The sequence below is a fragment of the Diaphorina citri genome, unplaced genomic scaffold (genome assembly GCF_000475195.1).
Source record: "Diaphorina citri unplaced genomic scaffold, Diaci psyllid genome assembly version 1.1 scaffold382, whole genome shotgun sequence".
Taxonomy (NCBI): Eukaryota; Metazoa; Arthropoda; class Insecta; order Hemiptera; family Psyllidae; genus Diaphorina; species Diaphorina citri.
In genome coordinates, this window is record NW_007377817.1 from 146,036 (window position 1) to 173,846 (window position 27,811).

The window sequence follows — 27,811 nt, forward strand, 5'->3', positions numbered from 1 at the left end:
TATCCTTCTTAGTATTCTTGGCCTGCGGTCTGAATATGTTGAATAATTTCCCCTCTTCCAAGATATACCCCCTTTTATTTCTTCATTATTTGCAATTCCATTATACTTGCAAAGTATGATGTGATTGTGTTTATTTTAAAAATACTTTTTGTACTACGAGCTTGAGCACAAACTCGATGTGTTGGTGGTTTCAAAAAATTATCATGAGTGGTTTCCAAATACTTACATATATGAATCACCGAGCTAGTTATTTCAGACTACACGACGGAATCATATTAACAGCTACCAGCTACCTACCCAAGTACAAGTAAGCTCCTAAATTATTGGATTTATTGGCAAGAAACATTCATTCACTATCCTTCTTAGTATTCTTGGCCTGCGGTCTGAATATGTTGAATAAAAATATCGATCGTATAGCATTCCTAGGATACATATTTTATGCAGCAAGGTTGAGAGATGGCATTTCAAAATGAATGCAGGGTGTTCTAGACAAGCAAAGTAGGTATTCTTAAAGTTCAGGAGGTTTCAACTATTCGAGGTATTTCACGAACTAGATAAAAAATAAAATAAAATCGTTTGATAGATCAAATTAACGGCTAACACTATCTTGAATGTATGAAAGTATTACAGCCACCATGCAAACTTGCGATTGTGGTTGTTGTATGAGGTAGGTACACTGAACACTGGACGCAGCAGGCGTCAGGAAGGGAGACCAAGATTCAATAAATAGACCAAGAAACAAGTAAGTTTTGATTTTCTATTACCTACATTCTAACAAAAAATTACCTCAGCTAGATAGAGGAGACATTGAAACCTCCTTAGCTCGGTGAAGAACATTGAGAGGTTATTATCAAGCAGGTACATACATAACTATAATTATGAAAGCGGACTGAAGCGTCTTACCTTGATGCTGTCGTAGCAAGCTGTCACTCTTCCATTCTGCACCTCCACATTGGCAGGAGGATGAGCAAACTTGCACTCGGTGTCGGGACGTGAACACTGTCGTAGCAAGCTGTCACTCTTCCATTCTGCACCTCCACATTGGCAGGAGGATGAGCAAACTTGCACTCGGTGTCGGGACGTGAACACTTGTTGCGTTGGAACTCACGGCACACCTCCAGTTGAAGCCAACGTGAGTCCTTGCCGTTGAGAAGACTGTTCATATTGACCATGGCCATGCCAGGAGGGGACAAGGGCAGGGGAGGGGGGGCGGTGGGATCCGAAGGAACTAGTATGGACACGATTTTGACGACTTTGTGGAACTTTGGGGTGAAAAACAAAACCTTTGCTCAATAACTGAGGCAAAGGTTAGATTTGAATTTGGAGGAGAGGTTTGGAGAGAGTTGAAGGAGTTTGGAGAAAGATTGATGCGCGGGTGTAAGTTAGACACTCATGGTTCTAAGAGCACACCGACAAAGCAAGAAGCTGAGGAGGGAAATAAAAAATTGGAGAGATAAGCTAGAGGCTACAGCATTATTGTACGGTATTGTATCGGCCAATAAGTAAAGCGGTATATGGGAGGGGCGTATCTTCTACCCGCCGGCTTTTGATCAGGGTTAAAGGTCTGCAAAAAATAAACCAAAACAAAAAGGGCGAATGTGAGAAACTAAAACATGTTGTGCTACATACATTAACTAATGTCAAGCAATTATCTTTACAATGGTACCCCACTACTTGAATAGATATACCTATAGGTATACATAAATGGGTAATATATTTTATTACCTTCCTAAGTACAAGACATAGCTGTCTATGTCTAATAATAATAATCATACCTATGTCTAATAATAATCATAAAATAACCTGCACTTATGGAATTGGTCATCACATCATGATCATGTCCATTGGAATAGGGGTAGCTATATGGTGACAATTCATTTTACTCGTATATACCTACTCGGGATTGAAATCCACCATTTTATAAAATGTAAAAGAATGGGGACAAAGAATGGAAGTTTTATGGAAAGGCAGTGCAAGACATTGCACACAGGAGAATGCATGCAGTACAAGATATGAAGCTTATATAATGCATGCCTCGTCAGCCATGTTTTGACATTATAAATAAGATATACCTATAATATATTTTATTACCTTCCTAAGTACAAGACATAGCTGTCTATGTCTAATAATAATAATCATACCTATGTCTAATAATAATCATAATCAGTAATATCGTTGGCAACCCTTCAAGTTATACATACATGCAAAAGCACCTAGAAATAAACATCAAATAAGGCAATTAGAAAGAATTTTATCTTAAAAGCTAAAATGGCTCATGACATAAACATTCCTAACATAGATATTTGTACGTTCTAGAAATTCACATAGGTAATACCACTAGTTACATCATAAGCATCAATTCATATAGCTCCATTTATATTGCTCTTGGGTTTACAGAACGAAAGTTATACCTCACCTAGTGCATGCAGCAAGTCATCATCATAAGGTACCTAAACATATACCCAAGTGTTGCAATCCACAATTCCACGTTCATCTAACGAAATTAACAATTGGCAAGGTATCGCTGAAACTGACCAGGCTCAATACAAATCAATTGGTTCCCGATCAATCTACAACAAACGATCCATTATGTATCTCAGAAATCGTTCATTCTTGCGTACAACAAATCGACCTTCGCAATTACCTATGTCTCTCAATTGAAAATATTTGCGGTATAAATTTATAGCATGGACGACAAGGAACCTGGTAAAGTTAACGAGCGATTAGATAAGAGATCACAAAACGATCTTGTAATCCTAAGACTTGTACAAGGAGAACCTTTATCTCATCGTGGTAACTTGATGCTAACAAGTGACCATTTTGATTGCTATTTAATTCTATTCTAAAACGATTAAAACGCTGCAAATTCTCATCGTGAAAATTGGTGGGCAATGGGACCCTCTCAACCTAGTAATATTAACCCTTATCAAAATTCAAACTGCCAAGTCAACATTAGGCGAGCGGTAATGACACTTTTTATTTGAATAAAACGAGCTCCTCTCTCGCCTTTTTACTTTCCTTATTAGGAGGGAGGGTGAGAGAGGGAGGGGGGAGGAAGAGAGAGAAAGAGAGAGCTTTGTTTTACTGCAAAGTTTTTCTTTTGAGCGGTTGAAATATGTTTAAAACGACGGAATGAATTTTTAACCAGTTAGGTAAAAATAAATAAAATGCAAGATCATAATTTGTCTGGTGGTAACAAAGTATCTTGTAAATCACGATCACGATTGATTGAGACGCTTTAAATAAAATGCAAGATCATAATTTGTCTGGTGGTAACAAAGTATCTTGTAAATCACGATCACGATTGATTGAGACGCTTCACATCTATCGTGAAATGTTCTCCAATAAAAATTAACAACATGGAGGATGATGAATGAAGACGTAAGATTTTAAATTTTCAAAGGAAGAAAGAATAAATAAATAAAATGCAAGATCATAATTTGTCTGGTGGTAACAAAGTATCTTGTAAATCACGATCACGATTGATTGAGACGCTTCACATCTATCGTGAAATGTTCTCCAATAAAAATTAACAACATGGAGGATGATGAATGAAGACGTAAGATTTTAAATTTTCAAAGGAAGAAAGAATGAAAGAAAATGGGGGGATGTTCAATGATTTGATTGATGAAATAAAGAAACCAATTTCAAATGCGCTAGACCAATACGTAAAAAATACAAGAACACAAAGGCCCCCTTCCTTTCACGAAAGAAATGCTAGAAGGAGTAGGTAGGTAGGTAGAAAAAGATAACCCACATTCAAAGGTAGAAAGGTATTCAAAACTAGGTTAGTTGTACCCTTTCCAAAAGAGAAAAAAATCAATAGTATTAAAAATAAAAAAAAGGGATTGAAATCCACCATTTTATAAAATGTAAAAGAATGGGTACAAAGAATGGAAGTTTTATGGAAAGGTAGTGCAAGACATTGCACACAGGAGAATGCATGCAGTACAAGATATGAAGCTTATATAATGCATGCCTCGTCAGCCATGTTTTGACATTTACAACCAACTAAAGAGTAATCACATTAGTAGATAAATGTAAAACCAAGTTTATTCCACAATAACTGATGGATGTGAGGTTGTGAGGCTGAAAAACATAAGATACCCAAAATGATCGGCTCCTCTGCCACCCTCAAATTCGTGAAAAAACAGGAACAAATTTCCAACTTTTTTCTCCTTTTCGGGCGGAAAAGACAGGGAAATAACAAAGTTTCCTACGAGTGCGGGGACATAAATGTAAAACCAAGTTTATTCCACAATAACTGATGGATGTGAGGCTGAAAAACATAAGATACCCAAAATGATCGGCTCCACTGCCACCCTCAAATTCATGAAAAAACAGGAACAAATTTCCAACTTTTTTCTCCTTTTCGGGCGGAAAAGACAGGGAAATAACAAAGTTTCCTACGAGTGCGGGGATTAGTCCACAATAACTGATGGATGTGAGGCTGAAAAACATAAGATACCCAAAATGATCGGCTCCACTGCCACCCTCAAATTCGTGGAAAAAACAGGAACAAATTTCCAACTTTTTTCTTCTTTTCGGGCGGAAAAGACATGGAAATAACAAAGTTTTTTACGAGTGCGGGAAAAAGTAGAAAAAAAAATACATATTTACAAAATTGCTATTCGTACTTTTGTAAGTTGCCTCCCTGAATTCCTGTTCAAATAAATAACAAGCTGAGTCCGTCCCTCCGGGAATTTTTTAGCCCGTAGTTTATTCGATCGTGGTTGAAGAATATACCTATGTACCTACCTAATTTGTTTAATATTCAGTTTATTATCATTCTTGATTTGATTTTTTGATTTTACTTTCATGTAATGATTTCCAATTCTAATTAATCGAAAGTAAACACTCATAACACTTCCCCTGGTCGAAGATAAGTCACCACCAATCACTAGCAGAGAACCAATTCCCATCCCATCCCGTTTTCGTGTTATACTCGTATGCTTTTTTGAGCTGAAAAACTATCTTTCCTCTTAGCTTCTTCACATCATTTTGCCTACTTTTTAAAAAATAGGTTGAAATGATGAAAAGCAAGCTGTTGAAAGGGTTGCCCTTCACAGTTCACATGTCTGCAGAAAGCATAGCAGAAATATCTCATGGTTGATCCCCATCCCATCCCGTTTTCGTGTTATACTCGTATGCGTTTTTGAGCTGAAAAACTATCTTTTCTCTTAGCTTCTTCACATCATTTTACCTACTTTTTAAAAAATAGGTTTAAATGATGAAAAGCAAGCTGTTGAAAGGGTTGCCCTTCACAGTTCACATGTCTGCAGAAAGCATAGCAGAAATATCTCATGGTTGATCTAGGGGGCAAGGCAAGAGCTTGGTCAAAGGAAAGGACTTGTGTTAATTAAATTTGAGAAGTCCTTTCTTGGAACCCCAACCAAAGCTTCAAAGACCTTTGATAAAGTTCCCATCCGTTGTTATCCAGAATTTCCAGTTTGATTCTCTCTCGTTTCCTTTGTAATCGATTAGAAAAGGTTCTGAGAGAAAAAAAAAAAAAAAAAAGTGCGGGGAAAAAAGTAGAAAAAAATATTTACAAAATCGCTATTCGTACTTTTGTAAGTTGCCTCCCTGAATTCCTGTTCAAATAAATAAAAATAAATTTTCTATGAAAGCTTCTCGTATGTGCTAGCATTTCTCATACTTGGAGCATGTAACAGGATGGAGGGTAAAGGGCCGGTTTCTATGAAAGCTTCTCGTATGTGCTAGCATTTCTCATACTTGGAGCATGTAACAGGATGGAGGGTAAAGGGCCGGGGTTCGATCTCTTACTAATAATTTCATTTACTTATAAAATATTACAGACATTGTTGTATCAATTTATCTTCGATATCCGCTGTTGCCATTCCACTTCCAGCTTCGCCTACGTTTGCAATTTTTATATTTTTCCCTTTTTTTCTCATCTTGCTTTCCAGTATTTCCTGTTCTTCTTCCTCGTATTTTTCGCTAAGTCTCTTCGTTTCGTTCATTTCTCTGTCACTTCTACTATACTTTATTCATTCTTCAATCCGTCTCCCTCTTCTTTTGTCATTTCTTTCGTAGTACTTTTGTCTAAAAAATTTCCCCTCTTATAGGTTGTACAAATGAGCAATAAGTATAGGATGTAGCAGATCCGAATTGGAACAAATACTTCCGCCAACACTCTGTATACATATTATGCTCAGACGCGAACAAAGTTCACATGTATCTACCTACACCCTGTAGAGAATCATTAATTTTCTAACGAGGTACTAAAATAATAAGCGAGCATCATTTTTGTTCAAGGACAAACTCATTAATAACCTGCACTTATGGAATTGGTCATCACATCATGATCATGTCCATTGGAATAGGGGTAGCTATATGGTGACAATTCATTCTACTCGTATATACCATATACCTACTAGTACATTCTGTTTCATGAATCATTTATACAAGTGTTTACGTCTGACGATAACTATTTTAATAGGTGACGTGTTCCGTCTTTTGTCCAGCAGCAAATTGAAGGCTGATTTCAATTTCATTGAAATTTGAAATTAAACCTATGCCTCTTGAGTTTGTGGGATTTGGAGGCTTACTCGTATATACCTACTCGTACATTCTGTTCAATGAATCATTTATACAAGTGTTTACGTCTGACGATAACTATTTTAATAGGTGACGTGTTCCGTCTATTGTCCAGCAGCAAATTGAAGGCTGATTTCAATTTCATTGAAATTTGAAATTAAACCTATGCCTCTTGAGTTTGTGGGATTTGGAGGCAGACTTTTATAAAAGAATAGCAAGATTCCCACGGAGAAATTTTAGAAAACTGTTGAAAAACGTAAAACCATCATAAATAATGTAAATGGTGTCAAATGGGCCTCCGTAATCATTCCTATTGCTGGGACTAAGTTAAAAGTTAACTAATCTATAGTAAAACATTTAAATATCCCATATGTACAATGTACATTCTGGAGAGAGTTCAACGTTCGATAAAATAATCAAAGCATTCAAAGCTAGAACACAGCCATGTGTAGGCGTTAGTAGAAATGCAAAAAACGCGAGCTCACAAATTACCCAATATCTTATTCGTTTATATTCAAGGTTGTAGAAATACATATGTAAGTAATGTGCAAGTAAATTTTTTTCAGTCAAGAACGGAAAGTGTTTCCATCAAATCGAATGTACCTAATCCGACGATAAATTTTATCATACCTCTTGAAAGATTTTCAAGATAGTTGTTAAGACTCTCCTGGCACCATGATATCTCTCAAGTAAAAATAGTGGACATTCTGCCAGCCCGCACATGGAGTGTTGATGAATCTACCTCAATAAACTTATCAAGTGAGCAATAAAATTAATATCATCTCTTCTACTGCTTCATCTACATGCTCTTTTATTTTCATGAGGAATTTCGGGATGTGTGAAATTTCTGGATTTTTAAAGTAGGTATTCATCAAAAATCGCAAAATTTATTATACGAGAGTATACAGACACTGAAAATAGAGAAGATGGAGAACAAAAATACACGACTAAGTTCATCAGTCGTTCCAGGAAAACACCGATACAGACAGAAATGGGGAGGACAAAGCAAAAGGAACTTCGGGAGTCGGAGCTGAACTTTCAAACTGCGGTTAACCACAAACATTTTATCCAAGATCTTCAACGTCGGGACATTTTGTGTAGCACAATGTTGGTCTTGTATTTAGGAGGACTCTCCAAGTCTGGACATTTTTGAGGTTTCGGATATTGTGTAGAATATATGCTGATGAAAAGGTCATTTGTAAACAAAGGTTAACTGGCAAACATGCCTCTGAAATGTTCTTGGACATGTAAAGATAGGCGTAAAAGATATGCCCACATCACAAGACATCGTTAGGGCGTGTGCTCAGAGCAACAGGTCATTTGTGAACAAAGGTTAACTGGCAAACATGCCTCTGACCTCTGAAATGTTCTTGGACATGTAAAGATAGGCGTAAAAGATATGCCCACATCACAAGACATCGTTAGGGCGTGTGCTCAGAGCAACATATGCTCTTTTATTTTCATGAGGAATTTCTCGATGTGTGAAATTTCTGGATGTTTAAAGTAGGTATTCATCAAAAATCTCAAATTTTATAATACGAGAGTATACAGAAACTGAAAATAGAGAAGATGGAGAACAAAAATACACGACCAAGTTCATCAGTCGTTCCAGGAAAACACCGATACAGACAGAAACGGGGAGGACAAAGCAAAATAAACTTCGGGAGTCGGAGCTGAACTTTCAAACTGCGGTTAACCACAAACATTTTATCCAAGATCTTCAACGTCGGGACATTTTGTGTAGCACAATGTTGGTCTTGTATTTAGGAGGACTCTCCAAGTCTGGACATTTTTGAGGTTTCGGATATTGTGTAGAATATGTGGACAAAACTATATGCTGATGAAAAGGTCATTTGTGAACAAAGGTTAACTGGCAAACATGCCTCTGAAATGTTCTTGGACATGTAAAAATAGGCGTAAAAGATATGCCCACATCACAAGACATCGTTAGGGCGTGTGCTCAGAGCAACAAGTGTTCTCCAAGGAAAAGAGAGAAAAAGAAGTCAGAGAGAGGAAGAAAAGCACAAGCTTTCATCATCCTTATTCTTGGTCGTATATGAAATCTGTCAGGATTAGTGTCAGAGTCAAAATAAAACACCGCTTCTCTCAACTCAGAATGAACCTAGAGTGAAGAAGAAAAAGAAAAGAAGACGTGAACTAACTCTGCTCTGGAAGGATGAGATTTACCTAGGTACATAATACATATGGAGGTAAAGATACCAAAAGACGACCACATGAAAATACTCGAAAATTCTTTTCCCAGTTCAGCTCATTTCCCCCCCCCCGGCACTTCTTAAACACTCGACTTTGTATTATTTTTCTTCAGTACAGGAAAAAGAAAGGTCGATAGATAGCGAGAAATATCCCAAGTAATCAAAAGTGATTATAGGTATACATATAAAGAACTATATAACAATAAGGAAAGTAACTGTATCCTCTACTTTCAGGAGAAAGAAGTAAGAAATAAAATGAAAACCAACAGATTTTTTTCTCTCCCTTTTTCCTCACATTCCTTCCCACCCATTTCATTTCATCTCCCTCTTCTCCTACAGATATATTCTACTCAGAATTCCTCTTTTCCCCATGTTCCTTTCTGTGTTTCACGTTCCCTTCCACTTCCACGTTTTTTTTTCTGTACAATTTTATTCTGTCTAAAAATCGTTTCCACTAGACTGAAAGTGAAAATTAAATGAACCACTTTTCTTTTATTTCTCTCCTTCTCAGTTCCCAGTGTTCTAAATTTCACGTCAAGTATAAATAAAGAAATATTTTTGTTGTTGTTTTTTTCTGTTTGCCAATACCTCTCTCTTAAAGCTTTTTACTTTTTTCACACCACATTGACGTAATAGAATCATGTGTGATGGTCTTGTATTTCATTAAGTGAATATTACGCACATGTTTCTGGCAAAAGAAATAACGAGGGATTTATGCGGATCTCTGCACTTGTTTTTAGCACAGCAACAACGAAAAGGGATTTATCCGGATCTGCATACCTTCACGTATGATGTATGTACGTTGTAGGTACCTATTTTTACTTTCTATTATTTTTTTATAAATAGCAAGTGTAGATACAGAGTAGAGTAACAGCCACCAAATCAAATACCTGTGATTCATTAGGGAAAAGGCCGTTCGATAAATTTTTTTAGCACAGCAACAACGAAAAGGGATTTATCCGGATCTGCATACCTTCACGTATGATGTATGTATGTTGTAGGTACATATTTTTACTTTCTATTATTTTTTTTTTTATATAAATAGCAAGTGTAGATACAGAGTAGAGTAACAGCCACCAAATCAAATACCTGTGATTCATTAGGGAAAAGGCCGTTCGATAAATGATATATACCCCAAAGGTCCTTGGGTGCGGCACCAGGCATACCAGCGAGTAAATAAAATAAATGAGGAATGAAACACGATAGAGGAATGAAAAATGCGGCAACATTAATACTTGGGGAGGGAGGAAAGCTACAACATTTTACAATATAAATAGCAAGTGTAGATACAGAGTAGAGTAACAGCCACCAAATCAAATACCTGTGATTCATTAGGGAAAAGGCCGTTCGATAAATGATATATACCCCAAAGGTCCTTGGGTGCGGCACCAGGCATACCAGCGAGTAAATAAATGAGGAATGAAACACGATAGAGGAATGAAAAATGCGGCAACATTAATACTTGGGGAGGGAGGAAAGCTACAACATTTTACACCATTGCACAATTTTTATACGAGTTCCCGTCAAAAGATCACATGTTTTGCTGGTTGCTTTCAGCACTGAAGTACATTAATTTAGACTTCGATGTTAGAGCCATTTTGGGAGCAGAAAAGCAAATAATGTTAGAATCAGTTCAATATTACTGATATTATGTTTAGGTATTGACCAAGAAACTTTTCATTTTCACCAATAACCTATTTTCTATGCTCTATTCGCTCTATACAGCTACACACTCTATCTTTTACCTTCAAAATTCAAAGTGCCTCTTTCCTTAACTCATTTCTGACCACCGTTATTACATTGTTGGAGCCCAGCATTGTATAAAAAATATAAAAAATGAATCACTGCTTGCGTGAGTAAAAAAGTAAAAAAAAAAAAAAAAAAACAGTTACCATTTGATGGGGACAGAGGAAAGTTCTAACTCTCAATTCATTCGCGGCAGGCCCCAGAAAGTCCCACGGGGTCTGAATACGAAGGGAAAAAGGTAAAAACTACATAATATGTACAGGAATTTCAGCCAAGTTATAGATAGTCTCCCCTAAATCAGATGGCATATCCAGGGATGCTATTAACAGTGAAAAAAGGTTTGGTTGTCTCCATCGCGGAACTCCCTTAGGATTTCAACTCCACCGTAGTTGTAGTTGCCTGTACGAGTCCGCATGATGGAATTGAAACACAATATTGTAACACATGGAATATCTGGACAGAAACGAAGTGGTGTATATATTATGTACATTATAGCATATATGGAACCTACTATGCAAAAAAAAGAGTGAATTTCAAATCAAAGAGGAATTCTCTAATAATATTAAACAAAAGGAGACGGGCAGAGTGGGGTAAGGAGTGTAATTACATATAACCATGTATGTATGGGAAAACAGGGACTGGACTCAATTGAGTAGTCCAGTTACCTTAAGGTACATTAGGTAATAGTAGCAAAATCAGTAGGGTTGTCTTTTACGACTGGGACAGAGGCATTTTCAGAAGTTTATCTTCACCGAAGCCGTTTTGAAATCTTCGGTCTTCACTGTAGATATCTTTTTCACGCATCAGCGGCGGCATATTGTATAATACGAGGATATATTATTCTGGGTCGGGCGGGTACCATGGGTTTTAAACCTGACGTCAAGAAAATAATATTCCTATCTCATGAGTATATGAGAATGGAGGAAAAAAGCTGGAAAAATGATGAGCTGGAGATGGAAAAATAATTCCAACACATGCACGAGAATGAGTAGAGCAGATTAGGAGAGGAGGAAGAAGATAAGTAAGGATTCGGGTTTCGGGGAAAAGGAATCAAATAATGAAGCAGCTGAGAGTATAAGGTCAATTAAGTAAATGTTTGGTCTTTGTCTTGCTGGCAAACAAAAGACGGGGGCCTCTTAGCCTGCAGGATCCAATGCTATGAAGGTATCTGTGTAACGACTGTAACGTAATGAAATGCCAAGGCCCCGGGGTACAGCAAAATCTGTGTATAATATAAAGGTCAAATAGTCCTTGACCAGCCAAATGACTTGTAAAGGTGCACTTTTGCCACGATAAAACGTTCAGCTTTTTGAAGTGCACATGCTCCCGTGTAGCTGATGAAATTAAACTGATATGATTAAACGATCGTGTAGTTACGCCTTTGCATAATTGCATTTTTTTTTTTTGGTACCCACCCATTGTATTCCTATCCTTTTTCTCAAGACTTTGCTCAATACAAACGGATAAAAGGTAAGAGAGTAGGTAAATAAAATGAGGGCGGAAGGGAGGAAAAGAAAGAGAGGAGGGGAGGGGGAGAGAGATGAAGAAAGGAAAGGACATATTCATTGAGGTTCGTTAAAGTGGCATAGATATACTCATTTACATATAGGATTAATGTGCTAGAGCCGAGTGCCATGTGTGTTATATTAGATGCGATGCTACATTTATAAGTATTTATGTGTCAGTACTGCCGGTGCCAAGAATTTGCTCAATACAAACGGATAAAAGGTAAGAGAGTAGGTAAATAAAATGAGGGAGGAAGGGAGGAAAAGAAAGAGAGGAGGGGAGGGGGGAGAGAGGTGAAGAAAGGAAAGGACGTATTCATTGAGGTTCGTTAAAGTGGCATAGATATAACTCATTTTTATAGAATTAATGTGCTAGAGCCGAGTGCCATGTGTGTTATATTAGATGCGATGCTACATTTATAAGTATTTATGTGTCAGTACTGCCGGTGCCAGATATACTCATTTATAGGATTAATGTGCTAGAGCCGAGTGCCATGTGTGTTATACTAGATGCGATGCTACATTTATAAGTATTTATGTGTCAGTACTGCCGGTGCCATATATATATACGCTAGGACGTGTACACATTATGACATAGGTCAGACCTTCTACTACTGACGCAAAATATGTGTAATAATATTTGTAAACACCTGGAATTACATGCTTATTGCTTATTTACTGCGGTTGAATTCACAGCGCTTGTGCTCTTTGTAAGTTCGAGCTTGTTTCATATTTCTACTCCGCGAGTCAACATGCTCACTAGCTAATTTCTACACTGAGCAAGTAGGCAGCCAACGGGGGACTTAAAGGACACATTCACTGTTTGTAAAAATCCAGGCGAATTGAAAGGGCTAGTAGAAATGAAAATATAGGCCTAGGATATTAATACACACTGTAATATATGGAACACTTGTAGTATAAATAGACTCCACGCATATTTTTTTCTGTCGTTTTCGTTTATTTCTGTGAGATATTTTGAAAAAATTCTGTGATACTACTGGCGGTGCCCACGATATTCTGATCCGAGTAATTTATCATCCTTATGTTTCTATGGCATTGTTTCCCCAGCTAGTGGATTTACATGGATAAATACGAGTATTTCAAAGGAATTTAAGTTATGTTAAGTATGAATGTTTACTACACATGTTTAATTTATTAATAAATAAAATATGCGCTATAGATAAAACTCCAGCATTAAGCACATGGTGCATTTGTCACCTCCACTAATACGTGGAATTCTATATTCCATGAGTGTATGAAAATCACCGTTCTAGTGAACTTTAGAGCCTGACAGTTGAGAGCCTTTCTAATGAAAATGGTAAAACATTTCAAACTCATTCTTGCCTTTGGTGGTTTCAAGTGTTGAACGAACTTATCTCAGAATTTAAAACTCCAACCTCTTCCGAAATAAAACTTGGAAGCTTGGCATGGCATTGTTTCCCCAGCTAGTAGATTTACATGGATAAATACGAGTATTTCAAAGGAATTTAAGTTATGTTAAGTATGAATGTTTACTACACATGTTTAATTTATTAATAAATAAAATATGCGCTATAGATAAAACTCCAGCATTAAGTACATGGTGCATTTGTCACCTCCACTAATACGTGGAATTCTATATTCTATGAGTGTATGAAAATCACCGTTCTAGTGAACTTTAGAGCCCGACAGTTGAGAGCCTTTCTAATGAAAATGGTAAAACATTTCAAACTCAATCTTGCCTTTGGTGGTTTCAAGTGTTGAACGAACTTATCTCAGAATTTAAAACTCCAACCTCTTCCGAAATAAAACTTGGAAGCTTGGTACTTTCGAGAGAAAATTAAATTCTGGTAAGAAAACTACTAGTAACTTCCCCATAACATTTGATAAATTACAATCTACAACAATGTGTTGTACCCGTGATAGTTATGTCTTGTATACTCCGTGCTTCAGATTATAACGCAAGAAAGTATCAGACCTAAGTTATAACTTTACTAGATCATAAATTATTACTCGTGATCATGCTACGTTTTCCTCGTTTACTGCCTTCCTCCTATGTATAGACACTTTTATAGCGTCGAGCTTTCCACCGAGAACCCCCCGTTTCTGTCCCAACTCTCGACGGTGTATGGTGTAAGTCATAAGAGTAATAAGATAATGCTTGTAATGAAAGCCACACGATTATATCACGGTTGAACTCTTCGGTTCGAGTAAAAAACTGACGTACCGACGGATTGAAGAGCTTTGCTTGGGAGAGTGGCTCCTTATCGGAAAATCAAAATAAAGGCACACCTTTGGATATTTTCATTTCATTTCATTTTTCAAACATAGCAAAAGGTGCTCTCATTTATTTTTATATAATTACAATAAACAAGAATACAACACATTAGGTACAAACATGACTGATGTACCGACGGATTGAAGAGCTTTGCTGGGGAGAGTAGCTCCTTATATGAAAATCAAAATAAAGGCACACCTTTGGATATGAAAAGGTTGATTAGATTTGGACAGACATAATGGACCATGTGGCTAGGGTTCCAAGTTAAAATATCCCATCAACAATTATTTCCATATTTTGCTCGAGATTCTCAAGAATGTAAAGTCTTGAAGAGGCCTCGTCTTCAGATACATTAATGATGCCTGTTGAAACTTAAGTGACAACACTTCCTCATTTAGCGTCAGTAGCAATGCTACAACTAATTGGTTTTAACATTTATTATGATTCATCATCCTTTGTTCTACAAATTATCTTATCTTATGTAGTAGTTAAGCTTAGTTCTAGTTCGTTACTTAGCAATTGCTCTAAAGCTAAATAGTCTATAGTCTGATTATTGTGGAATGATGCATGGGAAACTTTAAACATCGAGTAAGTATTAAGCTATTAGGTAACAGCAATGTGATATTACTTTGTACAGTAATTTTACAAAAAGTAAAAAGGAAAGTGATCAAAAGTGTACCTACCTATCAGAGTCATCAAGATCAATGTGTGATCAAGACTATCAAGAGAGATATCATTAAATGATTAAGAGAGCACCCTGTATATTTCTACCGTTCATATACTGCATCATACATAATGCAGCAAATATAAATAATACATTTGTTCAGGGGAAAAAATCGCAAAACGAATTGAAAATATGGAAAATATATATAAAAAAAAACTAATAATACATTTCAAACAAATGGGAAAAGTAGAATTTTCTCTACCATCTATCGTATGCTTATGTTAAAAACGCGAAAAAAAGAGCTCATATTCTACAGGGTACTAGTATGGATTAACAGAATTGATCGACTTAACTGTAAGGCTACTCTTGCTTATTGGGTATTTTGTTCTATAGCTATAAATAGGAAATGGGTATTTGTTCAATGGTTATTAGTTATTATCAGTACATAAAACAATAATAAAACAGTAAAATCAGAATTGTGTTGTGCACATATTCCAAGTTAAAAAAAAAAGTAATTAAAACTTTTTTGTTACATAAAAAAAGAGGACTCAAAAGAATTAAATCAAAAAGTTGGGGATACTGCCAGGGTTTGGTATACGAAAAAGGAGAAGCTATATTTTGCGTGTCGGGCCCATTTTAAAAGTTTTGCCCCCCTGGCTAGGCGCAAAAATTCAGCTATGATATTGTACCTTTTGTCCTCTTTTTTATGCCATTTTTTCCCCACAGCCAAAAAGGTTTGATAGAGGGAACTGTAACTGCTAAGCCAGCCGTTCCGAGAACGAACCTTATCCGATCAGAATAAATTTGGCCTCGGGCGGGAATCGAATCCGCGACCCAGCGCTTGTGAATGGTTTTTATTGTCTAGGTAGGTCCATACCTTTGTCGACCGCCTGTTTAGAGAGACCTTGTTTCGTATAGACCAGACTAAATATCGTCAAAATCAATGCTGATACCATAGCCATCATCAGCAGTGATGCAACAGAAGCATAAATAACGTGTAACCTTGAATGGGCCATACCTTTGTCGACCGCCTGTTTAGAGAGACCTTGTTTCGTAGAGACCAGACTAAATATCATTATTCTTACCGTTTCTATTATTACTGGATACTAGGTATCCAGTAATAATAGATCCAGTAATAATAGAAACGGTACCTAGTATCCAGTAATAATAGAAACGGTAAGAATAATGTTAATACATAGGATGTCTAATATAAACCTAACAAATAATAGACTAAATATCGTCAAAATCAATGCTGATACCATAGCCATCATCAGCAGTGATGCAACAGAAGCATAAATAACGTGTAACCTTGAATTGAGAAATAGAATCTTGCCACATCAAACAAAAATGGAGCGAACTAATAAATTAGAAATGTGATGATAATGTTATTGTTATCAGTTCGTACTGTGATGTGGCTCATGTGGCCTCCGTGGACGTACAGTCACCACACATGAACTGGAATCTAGGTGCCTCCGTTCATATCTCGGCCAGTCGATATTTTGCAAATAAAATTTAAATGTGTGTGGTTTTGGACAGTAGCTATTTCCAGATAATTGTATCTTAACCTACACAAAAAGGCATACACAAAAAGCCCACTCCGAGGCTGGGGTTAAGCTTCCACGAAACTAACCTTAATAACAGTAATAAATATTCTATGTTACTACGTTTATTTTTCATTGAGTCCATTACTGTCTCTTTGTTCTTATCCAAACAGACGAGACGCTTCTTACAGTGCGGTACTGTCGAGAACGAGTCCGATCCTAATTTCCAACGCTGGTCATAAAATCAGGTGAAACGGTAATGACCCCAGATATGACAAACTCTGAAACAAGATCATCGAAATTCAAGGCCACATAGACACCTCACTCAGTCAAATAATGATTCTGTTCATGACCAAATAACCACACAGTTCAGCTCATGCTTTAGCTGTGAGAATGATTTACCAGTGACGTATAACAAAGCAAAATACAACACAACTGACAATGGGACCATCTTCATATGATGATTTTTCTGTACATACGAGTATGTAGTTAATACCCGCATCGAAACTTTACAACTTTCTTTTCGTCACTATCCTATTATAAAAGGTTTTAGTTCATAAGCAACAGAGACACGGCATTTCATTTTCATGGAAATGTTATTGAAAATGATTCCCCGTGTCTACGAAATAGAACCTCTCCCAACTAATTCCCAGTTTGTGGTAGAACAAAACAACACAGCTGACTTACTGACCTTTTCTAGCGATAACACACAACTTCCAATATGCAAAACGTTCATCAGATTGATTCACGGATGCATGCGTTGTAGGGTGTCCTTGATCAGTGTCGAACTTATTTAGTAGGTATTGCATGTGCGTTGAAACTGTGGCTTTTGTTGAACTTGGTATTGAGGGATGAAAGGTGAATAGATTTGATGGATGGTGGCCAGATTTGACAAAACTGTCAATCAGTGTCATTTGCAGTTTTGCAAGGGCTATCGTGAATAATGATATTTATACAATTTTATCTATCACGTTGAAATACATTAAAAAAATAGGTATCCACCTATGTTTGACCGAGTCTGTTCGAATATCGGCCAAATACTAATGAATATTGGAAAAACGAGGGGGGAAAAAATCTTGTTCAGTTCAAAATATCTGTAGAAATGTACAGAGCTGGATCGTTTTTTTCTTTCCGAGTTATCATCATATTATTTCAAAAAATCAATGAGTAATTTCTAATAAATCAATGAAGAGGTTCACATGCCTCGAGCTACAACGATGCCGATGATGCAAAAAACACAATTTCAAGATCCAATACATTCATAAAACTTGTTGAACCTGTTTTCATTCTATTGATAAATTGATTTGTAGTAGAAATAAATAGGTCTATGTATCTACCTTGTAAGTTTAGATATGGCCATCAAGTAAAAAAAAAAGTTCAGGTTATGTATGTCGTAGGGTAAAAGTGTAGGAGAGAGAGAACTGACCAATAAAGGGCTACGTTTCATTTGCATCTACATAAAATTGATCTCGGAATTTATCAATTCATTATAAACAATAGGTCAATGTCCCTCAAAATTTGAAGAAGAAAAAAATCAACAAAGTAGATTCCCTGCACCGATCACCAAAAAAGTAGATCTAGATATACGACTAAGAGAGACAGCTCTCCTTTGAACTTAGTTATAGGTATATCTAAAGACTAAAATCTGTATGAAGTTTAGAGAAAACCTCACATCTCAGTTTGCTCCTGGGAGGCAAATGAGAATCCCGAGATGATGAGATTAGCAAAACTGCAAGTAATAAAGGAGAGAATGAGGGAGATGAAGTACCAGAAGTTTGGTATATTATAGGTAGCTGCTTGGAATGTTACCTTGGAAAAAAGTATGTTACCTACCTTTAAAACCTAAAAGGGATGATAATAACTTACCTAAAGTACCCAATACTCGGATAATCGTACGGAGCAGTTAAGAGGAAACTATTTCCTGAATTGCGACGGTATATTTTATGTAGCTGCTTGGAATGTTACCTTGGAAAAAAGTATGTTACCTTTAAAACCAAAAAGGGATGATAATAACTTACCTAAAGTACCCAATACTCGGATAATCGTACGGAGCAGTTAAGAGGAAACTATTTCCTGAATTGCGAAAGACAAATATAATAAATTTTCCAATATGCTTAGTCAAGAAGGAGATAAAAAATATATCGAAGAGTACTTTCTTGCACATTGCATTAGTAGCAGAAAACTATCTCTGTATGAGGTGGATACTTGAAATATGTACAGGGTGCTCCACTGAATTTTTCATATCTGTTTATCAGACATGGAAATTTCCATGTTCTATGTGTACCTACTGGTCACAAATGTCGTTATCGAATGATAACAAACTTTAATGACTTGAATTGGACTCGAATCACCAATTTCCGGATCTGAAGTCCACAGTGGAAACCCAACCACTACAGTAGATACCTACTGAGGTTGGGTAAGTTGGCCTAGCCTACCGAGTAGCTGTACTAGCTATCAAGGAAGGTACTGTACAAATCACTAATAGCCCTGTTTAGATACTGCAGCGTTGGGGAATTATTGCACTGCACTATCTTATCATCTTAATGACATTGTCGTCACTACCACCATTATCATCGTCCCATTCTCTCTACTAAGTGTCAATCATATTTTGCTCATGTGAAATGAATACCTGGTTGATTTGTTGAGCCAATTTGATTGATTATTTTGTAGAATTTCTTTGTACAAATCAAATCCACTAGGTGTCAGAACCCAAATTAAATTCAAGAACTAAACAATGTGCCAAGTTGTTTCTCATTAATTTATGCTAAAGTTTAGTGATACACAAAGTATTTACTTATGTGAATAATAAAGTATGTACCTGTTATCGTTGAGTGACATAATGTAGTTTAATGTACAAAACCATTTCCATATTGATAAAGTTGGGTCAGCAACATGAAAATGTAATAAAACATGTTCAAATCATTATACTGTATGTATTACAAATCAAATCCACTAGGTGTCAGAACCCAAATTAAATTCAAGAACTACACAATGTGCCAAGTTGTTTCTCATTAATTAATGCTAAAGTTTAGTGATACACAAAGTATTTACTTATGTGAATAATAAAGTATGTACCTATTATCGTTGAGTGACATAATGTACAAAACCATTTCCATATTGATAAAGTTGGGTCAGCAACATGAAAATGTAATAAAACATGTTCAAATCATTATACTGTATGTAGACTTAATGTAAGTTGACAGATATACTTTCATTCCTTATTGTAACCATATCATCAAACACTTTCAAATACAAGGACAAGATTTTGACGAATATTATCCATCACTGCGTTGGGGGCTCAGAGACAATCTAGAACAGTATTTCAAGGTAGACTTAATGTAAATTGACAGATATACTTTCATTCCTTATTGTAACACTTTCAAATACAAGGACAAGATTTTGACGAATATTATCCATCACTGCGTTGGGGGCTCAGAGACAATCTAGAACAGTATTTCAAATGGGACAACCCCTTATAGACAGTACTTTTCCTGTATCTTAGGGCTTCCTTATCCAGTCCGTTTCCCCCCTAACTCTCTATTTCTATAATCCTGGCAGTGGCAATAGGTACTTAAAGTGTTGATAATCGCCTTAGGCCTAAACGTCACAAATTACCCACTGTAGCCAACCTACCAGTATTAGGATTTAATGACTGAATAATGAATGAATTAGAAAAACTGATAAACTGTGTACAGTTAAACAGTTTTAGGTCTAAGTGCATTACACTCCTAAGGTAGGAGCTACCAGGTATAATACCTACACCTAGCTCTAAATGAACATATTGAACTGTTCCTACGAAAGATATATCTGTATTCTGTAGAAAACATTGCTGCAGTCGTGAGTCATTACTACACATGACCTCATTATGAACAGTGTTTAAAAATAGTAAGTCTTGGGTGCCTTCTATACGACTATGTGCTCCGTATGAGCACAATTAAATATTGAGCTGAATGAGTTTTAACTTTGCTAACGATGTGTTGAATATAACAGACATGAATTGAGTTTGCTATAATGAGCGTCTTAAAATGTTACCATGCAGCTTTCATAGAAAAGTAAGAGTTCGAAACTTCATCAAACTCAAGAGACCTGGGATTATAATGAGCGTCTTAAAATGTTACCATGCAGCTTTCATAGAAAAGTAAGAGTTCGAAACTTCATCAAACTCAAGAGACCTGGGGAGATATCGAAAGTAAAAGTGATACAACCACTGTGTGACTATACAAATAGAGATAAGCGCTGGAACAGCACTGCAAGGCGATAGGAGATATAGATATGACTGAAAAATAAATCACTGTTAAAGATGACTGGGATAGAATATTTATTACACACTACACGTTTGTTTTTTTTTTCCAACTGTTCTTTGGAAAAACGAGGGGGAAAAAATCTTGTTCAGTTCAAAACATCTGTAGAAATGTACAGAGCTGGATCGTTTTTTTCTTTCCGAGATATCATCATAATATTTCAAAAAATCAATGAGTAATTTCTAATAAATCAATGAAGAGGTTCACATGCCTCGAGCTAAAACGATGCCGATGATGCAAAAAACACAATTTCAAGATCCAATACATTCACGAAACTTGTTGAACCTGTTTTCATTCTATTGATAAATTGATTTGTAGTAGAAATAAATAGGTCTATGTATCTACCTTGTAAGTTTAGATCAGCTAAAGCTTTGAGCTTTTTTCTTTTTCAAAAGGTCAATTACTGTAAACTTTTTTTCCAGAAAAATATACTGAGTGAACCAAACTCTGTTACAGTTATACCTTTCTTGTTCCTACTTTAAATTGCAGTGTTTTGTGTCCCACCCATAATACTTCCGCACAACCATGTACCATGTACCTATACTTGGGCAAAAGCTTCTATCTTTGCCCAAGTTCTCCCCTTTAATTTATTAGATTTTTTTACTAGCACAACTAACGCATTTGATGTTTACCTACTCTTTTTTAGTTTTATTTAGTACCTACCTACTCTTGTTAGCATTAGACTCGCTTTAAAACCCTTGGTATAGAATTACCGTAATTTGATCCTCCCTTACTTGAACCACGGGAAAATTATAGCCTGGGTAAATAAAAGGCATAAAAATATAATACCGTTAATTATAATTGAGCTTGCATAGAAAAAAGTCATGGTGCCAAAGTTTATGACTTTGGTGTCTCCTCTATGTACACACTAGTCTGGGAAACAAAATTGTTTAATTAGGAAAATGGAATTTTTAACTTTGTTTAGCATGAAACGTTTTTAAAAGTCGTTTCTCAATTTTCTCCACCCACTACCTACATTAAATTTCATGACTTGGACTCGAACTACCAAACCACGGTATTTGCATCATACACATTGCAAATCTCGTCTACCAACCCACTACCTACATTAAATTTCATGACTTGGACTCGAACTACCAAACCACGGTATTTGCATCATACACATTGCAAATCTCGTCTACCTACACAGGTCAAGTACTGAATTAGTAGGGAACACATAATCTACCATTCACCTAAGTAGCTATCAATAAAGTCTAGTTATAAGACTGACCTGACTATCTAATAGGAATAATTCAAACCATTCATCAGGGATTAGTACATCAAGCACTGCTTGTCAATGATACCGATCATTGAACTCTGTAGAACCCGAAGATCTATTGATACCAACAATATTATAATGAGCGTCTTAAAATGTTACCATGCAGCTTTCATAGAAAAGTAAGAGTTCGAAACTTCATCAAACTCAAGAGACCTGGGGAGATATCGAAAGTAAAAGTGATACAACCACTGTGTGACTATACAAATAGAGATAAGCGCTGGAACAGCACTGCAAGGCGATAGGAGATATAGATATGACTGAAAAATAAATCACTGTTAAAGATGACTGGGATAGAATATTTATTACACACTACACGTTTGTTTTTTTTTTCCAACTGTTCATGGTATAGGTACATGGAAAAAATACTCTTTCAGGATTGATTAAAAAGTTTTCATGTTACCTATATGGATATTGCAACAAATTTTGCAAACCACCTCATCAAATTAATGGAGAATTTCTTCATTTTCTCACAGTCTTGTCAAATGAAAAAGTCCTGCCAAATAAATAATATCCCGTCATTGATATTCATTTTGAAGACCATATTTTTCGTTCTTCAGAAAACTCCTTCAACCAGCCAAAACAAGACTCACAGGTGATATAAAAACTTCATCGGTGCTGTAGAGTGTACATGTTAACACTGCATTAGGTGTAAAGAAGTTCGAGACAAACTATAGAGTTATGATGCATTGTAAACATGTACCTATTCACAATCAATTTGAAATGCTAGGCTACAAGGTCACCCGGGCCGCGGGATCCTGGGCACAAATACAACAATAGAACACACAGGTGAGTTATACACTAGTCTAGAGCCTGGGGTTGGGTACCATGACAATAGGATACCAGAACACACAGACGTGTCAATACCAAATATACCAAGTCAGTAGTGTCTGGTCTGTAAGTCTGTTCTGAAGCTTGGGTGTCTACTAGTACAATCTCGGAGATATTCTAAACTTATGCGATATTTCTGCTTACTTACATATAGATGACATCACCTGATATGCTATGTTTTACACAGTTTGTACCACAAGTTTTACACACCAGTGATTTTATCGAAGATTTTCGTACCTACCTACCTTTTAAAATTAAGCACAATAACTCTGCAAAAGAGATCCTCAGTTTTCTTTCCTTCTAAATATCAGCCCAACTATGTATATTATTTGAAAATTCTCCTCTAAAGTTCATCATGAATTCCTGTACCAACCTTGTTAAAGAGTGTGTGACTCGTTTTAGTCGGAGTAATCCTTCTACTCATGAGCGTTGCGAGAGGAATCTCTGGGCAGTGTAATGTGAAAGCAAGGTCCTCTCTATGTCCACTTTGCATATTTAAATTTCTGTTTCGGGAAACGTTTTACGTGCATTTTGAATTTTCCAGCCTCATGATTCCAAAACATATCAACTCTTTATATTGAACAAAATTTTATCTAAATGAAAAAAAAAAAGCTCAACAATAAAATCCCTTCCGTTGCCATTAAGCTTGACCCGGCAAAGCCATGACTTTTTTTTGTGAAATTTAATATCGTTTTGAAAATTATCTCCAAACACAAAATGTTATTCTGCTACCTATGTACCTACCTTTTTCAATTTAAGTTTTCCCAAAATTTTCATTTGTTAAATTGAATTTTCGAGCTTTTCGTTTTGTGTATTCTTGTAGGTATGTCTGAAAGTTGAGTGAAGAAAATATAATTTAAATATAAGAAAACTGCTTGCTGTTCACTCGTCTGATTATTTACATACAATTTTCATCGCTGTTTGTACAATTGAGTGTCTATTTAAACATTTTATTGCTACATGAAATATTTATGTAAAGTTCTAAACTTTAAATAATGGTTCATCATATTTTTCACTTATTTTTAATCCAATATTTTCATGCAAATAGATGCTTTTAAAAGGAGGTAGGTACACAGAAACATAGGTACTCTCTAATTGATACAAATGTTTAAGAACAGAACATTTAATGAAATTAAGTTGATAAAACAAATAGTAAACCACAGTAAAATATTGCATGCAGGATATAGGAGTAAAGTACTTAAACCTCGCGATGTAGCACTCATGATTATTGAGCGGACCAGCTCATCATGTATGTAGGTATTTAAGATTAGAATCACGTCATGGTTTGACGCCTTGGTCAACCATACTTGGTTATTCATTACTGATAGTTTCCTTCATGAATACACAACACTACCACAGAGCATTAGCTCATCAACAATAGAAGAATCATATAAGAAGTACAAACAGATCATTTTCTGTACCTCCACGCTGCACATCTACGCTTAATTCTACAAAAACCTCAGATGCAAAATTGAGATGCATAACAGATGGTGGATGTGCCATTTTTGCCAGTATTCAACAATAGAAGAATCATATAAGAAGTACAAACAGATCATTTTCTGTACCTCCACACTGCACATCTACGCTTAATTCTACAAAAACCTCAGATGCAAAATTGAGATGCATAACAGATGGTGGATGTGCCATTTTTGCCAGTATTTAGTGGATGTGCTAACTTTCTCTCAGTATCTACATATTTGGTGGATGTTCTAATTTTCTCCCGAGAAGAGGGTTATGAAGATTAATCCACATGCAAGAATTTTTGAACTGCCCAGTATAACCTTCAGCAGTAATTGTATTGGCAGAGTGGGTGAAGTCCTCCAGCTCTTTCCATCTAATGCCTTCTTTCTGAGGTCTCTACATTCACTGCGAATTTTCACAAAACTCACGATTATCTGGGCGGCATCATTTACATAAAGCTTTATGTGATTTAAATCATCTTCAAAGTTGTTTGCTAGGAGTTCAATAAGTCCATGTCCACCTACGTTCTTTGTTACCACATGTCATATTGGCCGAGTTGTTCGCTTAGAACAAGTACAAGATTTGAGTATCTGAGTAATGTGCTTCCTCTTGAGTCTTCAAGTGATTATTTCGATTTCGTCAATTCATATCATCCCTAAATAACTATAATATAATATCAAAGTAGCTTTCATAGAATTACTTTAGCTTTACTGAAATCTTCAATGCTTTTCATCTTTGTCGCCAACGACTTGAGTTTCTGGAGATCCCTTTAGTTCTGTTTGGTAGTGAAAACTTGTACATATGTGGATCTCGTTTTGTTATGATGTAACCGAAGAGGGTGGTATATCAGTTTTGCCCAAGAGTAAAAACTTTAATAATAACAAATTCTATTACACTATTAATCACTTGACTTGAGTCTTGTTTGAACAGATGGTTTTGGTTAGGAGTCGAGTTGAACATGTTGATTTTTTTAGACCCATCATACCGAGTAATACAAACGTTTTTCCTAAGGTTCCAAGCCAAGCTTGCTTATGTTTTTAAGATTGGGATTTATGTTAAGGCGGTCTCTTCCTGATCCCTTATGTGCCGCGTCCATTTTAGTTTAGGTTTAGGACTATTGCACTGCTAAGATTGGGATAGTAGGTATTATTAATTTGGGCTGTGTATATGTTATACTCCCACATTTCTGTGAATGCCATAGCTTTTCTAAATACCATCTCAATTATTCTATTTCATTGCGATCTGGCCAAGTAGAAATGCTGTTTTCTGCATAGAAATGAAATCTATGTATAATGGTTATGATGTTATGATACTCCTGGTTTTCATTCATAATTAGGTAATTAAGGTCTTTTGTTTCATCAATGTTTTAAAACAATTCACTTCTTTTTTCGTCATTTCTTGAAATCATTATAAGTTATATTTTGATTTATGTAATACCTTGGTGCAACATTAATAAGACTTGAATAGGTATAATTATTTTATCTAATTTTGTTGATTGTGCATTACTTTGTCATCGTCAAACCGAGTAGACAAGAAGCACACAAGTAGCCCTGTGTTTTGTACCGCCTCGAGGAGAAAATAAAATTTAACTCATTTTCTCCTTCCCCGGTCCGAACTTGTTCCAATGCAGTGTAAAGGTACTGCATCACATATTATGTTTGTGGGTTTAATTTGTAGGATATTTATTTAGGGACACCTTTCTCTACAGAGGTTTGTAATGTTGCACCAAAACAAACTTCCTCATATTAGGGGTAAGGGCAGTCCTACATATTATATTTGATGTATTTTTTCTTCCACGAACATTGACGAGGTCAGAACACGGACTATTTAGCAAATTCATTCAAAAGTTCATCAGAGATGTGACATATCCTTGTATTGTACGTAGATCCATACGAATGAATGTGTTTCTTGTAGGGGAAATGATGATGTTGACTTCGGGCAATGCTCCAAAGATATTCAATTTCAGTTTGAGATCATGCACCTAACCTAAATGTTAATTTTGAAGAAATAATCTCGTTTGTCTCTCAAATTCCTATGCATAATATCAATCCCTGGAATATTTTTTCCGTATTCCTCAACAGCATATTCTGGTGTTAATTGGTCACATTGTATTTATTCCGCAATTCCGTAACTCGTTCTTGCTCCTTGCATGTTAGTCTGGCTACTTGTGTGCTTCTTGTCTACTCGGTTTGACGATGACAAAGTAATGCACAATCAACAAAATTAGATAAAATAATTATACCTATTCAAGTCTTATTAATGTTGCACCAAGGTATTACATATGTAAATCAAAATATAACCTATAATGATTTCAAGAAATGACGAAAAAAGAAGTGAATTGTTTTAAAACATTGATGAAACAAAAGACCTTAATTACCTAATTATGAATGAAAACCAGGAGTATCATAACCATTATACATAGATTTCATTTCTATGCAGAAAACAGCATTTCTACTTGGCCAGATCGCAATGAAATAGAATAATTGAGATAATCAAAATATAACTTATAATGATTTCAAGAAATGACGAAAAAAGAAGTGAATTGTTTACAAACATTGATGAAACAAAAGACCTTAATTACCTAATTATGAATGAAAACCAGGAGTATCATAACATCATAACCATTATACATAGATTTCATTTCTATGCAGAAAACAGCATTTCTACTTGGCCAGATCGCAATGAAATAGAATAATTGAGATGGTATTTAGAAAAGCTATGGCATTCACAGAAATGTGGGAGTATAACATATACACAGCCCAAATTAATAATACCTACTATCCCAATCTTAGCAGTGCAATAGTCCTAAACCTAAACTAAAATGGACGCGGCACATATAAATTAACCTACAACATCGAAAAATAAACAACTTTGGAAGGTGATAAGAAGTCACACTGCGAAAATTGCTGAGAGTCTGATAAATAATTTACAAAAGATAGAGCAAAAACGAAACAAATAAAAAATGCACAATTTATTTTAATAAATAGTTTACCTAAATATAAGTGCGAAATTTGACACTTACCCCTAAAAAACGCGGTGTTTTATATCCAAAATAATTCTGTTGAGTGATAAAACACACAGTTTGAATATCAAAATTCACAGAAAACACTTGAATTATGGGAAAATAATTTTAAAGAATAAAATTAAACTCAAAAATAAATTCAAAATAGATTAAACTGAGGAAAATAGTTTGAAACACACCACAAAATCTAGGCTATTTTGTATTCCACAAAAAAATATTTCATATATTTTTTAGAAGAAAACTGATTACAAACACGTACCAACACGGACGGAGAGTCAATACGAACTAAAGTATAAATTGCTGAATGCTGATAGCAGTGCTGTGATAGCTAAGCTTGTGCTATGTGCTGCTTGCCTGCTGCTATGTTCAGATAGAAGCAAAAGAGGGGAAATTCAGATATATCTGAGGGGTAAATTTCTGTGCAGACAGAGATGGAAAA

The 27,811-nt window shown here is 35.8% G+C and overlaps 2 long non-coding RNA genes across 2 annotated transcripts; both read right to left on the reverse strand.

Moving 5' to 3' along the window:
• Positions 1-1,203: 1,203 nt before the first annotated feature.
• LOC113467018 lies at positions 1,204-27,811 on the reverse strand. The gene is made up of 2 exons (XR_003391244.1): positions 27,373-27,811; positions 1,204-1,564 (listed from the first exon to the last, which is right to left on the reverse strand). It is a non-coding gene; the product is annotated as an uncharacterized LOC113467018 (long non-coding RNA).
• Positions 16,747-19,273, reverse strand: LOC113467019. The gene is made up of 2 exons (XR_003391245.1): positions 18,503-19,273; positions 16,747-16,765 (listed from the first exon to the last, which is right to left on the reverse strand). It is a non-coding gene; the product is annotated as an uncharacterized LOC113467019 (long non-coding RNA).